A 1,975-nucleotide genomic window follows, 5' to 3' on the forward strand; every position below is an offset into this window, starting at 1 on the left:
GGGAGGGGCTCACCCCGGCCTGCGGGCCTCTGTGGGGACCCTGTCACTGACGTTGGTCCGTGTGTCTAAGTCCAAGCAGAGAGCCCACCCCCGACCCCGAGGCTGAGGCCCCTGGTGACCCCGTCCCAGCTGATCCCGGGCAAGCCACAGGGTCCACTCGGCGATGGTGGCGAGGCAACCCAGGCTTGGCGGTTGTGGAAGGGAGGCACCCCTGACCAGGGGAGGCCGACACTCGCCCTAGAGCAGGGACTTTCTGGGGTCAGGGGCCTGGGGAGGTGGTGGGCTCCCCGTCACCGGGGCCGCGGTCACCTGGTTCTTGCTGGCCCGCCGTCACTATGGCTCTGGCTGAGGTGGACCCTCCCAGTCCTTGGAGACTCGGCATGGCCGGAGACCACCCTACCCCTCTCCTGCAGCTGCCACCGAGGCTGGGGCCCTGGGGCTCTCCCTGCTTTGGGGCTCTAATTCTCCTGTATGCAGCCCTCCTGGCCCCTGGGTTCACCGCCTCTGGCCCTCTCCCACTCTGGCCTTCAACGTCTACCTTGAATGCGCGCCTCGCCTGCTCTCACGCCTCCCATGGCTGCCTACTCTCCCCAGTCGAGGTCCAGCTTCCCGGCCTGTGTCCAGGCTCCTCTGTGACCCATCCCGGGCCTCCTCCTTGTCCTCGTCCACTCAGGCTGTCTGGAGCTGCCCTGACCTCACCTCCCGGGGGCACCTCAGAGGGCAGCCCGATCCCCGACCCTCTTCTCGGGGTGTTCCCAGCCAGAGATGGCGACAGCCCTGCGTGGAGACGAATCCCATCTTCTTCCCTGTGTCGCTGCATCCCAAGGAAGAACTCTCCTGAGCCTTGGTTTCTCCGCCTGTCAACAGAGACCACGACTGCCAGGCCTGTCGGGCTGCTGGAAACAGGCCAATGCCCACCACCGCGGGGCTGCTGGGCACTTGGGCGCTGGGCGCAGCCCTGCTCTTTGCCCCCTGCCGGCTGCCATGGTCTCCAGCGTGACCCCTTGGAGGCCGGACCTCGGGCTCTCTGCTTCCGCGGGCGCCGGCCCGGGCCAGGAGGCTGACTCATGCGTAGGCGAGGGGGCACGACAGCACAGCCTCTGTGGCTATTTATAGCTCCGGGCCAGGCTCAGGCCTGCGAGTTGGAAGGACGGGTTCTCTCCCTGTTCACCGCCCCCAGGACCGGGGGCTCGATCCCCACCCGTGCACCCCACGCCCGGACAGCAGCCCCCCTGCCTCGGGCCTAGCCTTTGCGAGAGGGGGTGGTGGGTGGCACCCGCTGCGTGATCAAGTGTTGGGGACGTGGGAGGCTGAGCGAGCCGGGCTGGCCCCCGGCCTCCTGGGTTGCCCGTGGTCTCCCTCTTCAGAGAATCCTGGGTGTCCCGAGGTGGGCAAGGACAGATTTAGAGGCCAAGCTGCCTCCATGGCAGGGAGAGAAGGACCCGTCACCCCGACCTCAGCTCCCAAGCCGGCAGGGTCTGCATGTGTCCACCCCGAACCTTCAGGGCGGACCCTGCGTGGCAGCCTGGGTGGCCCTGCAGACACGAGCGCCACTGTGGCAGGTGGTGGGCTGTATCTGTGGCTGGGAGAGGGGGTGACTCGCCAAGGAGCTGGGGGCCGGGGGGGAAAGGCTGGGTGGAGCCTGGAACTCGGCTCCGTCAGGCTCTGAAGCCACAGACCAGGCTGCAGGATGGCTGGCCGCCTGGGGACCCTCCTCTCTGTCCCTGGCTGTCTGGAGGTCCAGCCTGGGGACCGTCTGCTGGTCCTGTCGTACGGACCTCCTCTCAACAGAACTGCAAGGGACGACACGCACGAGCCCTGTGGCCCCTAGGAGCATCCCGCACCCAAACCCTAGCCGGGGCCACACAGGCCTCACCCAACCCCGGCTGGCTGTGGCCGGGGGAAGGAGCTGGCCCGTTCTCTGCCCTCTTCTGTGGGCTGCCCACGCCAGCTTTAAGAGTCACCAACAGGGCGC

This window comes from Carlito syrichta, unplaced genomic scaffold (genome assembly GCF_000164805.1).
Source record: "Carlito syrichta isolate Samal-C Ts95f unplaced genomic scaffold, Tarsius_syrichta-2.0.1 Scaffold154042, whole genome shotgun sequence".
Lineage (NCBI taxonomy): Eukaryota > Metazoa > Chordata > Mammalia > Primates > Tarsiidae > Carlito > Carlito syrichta.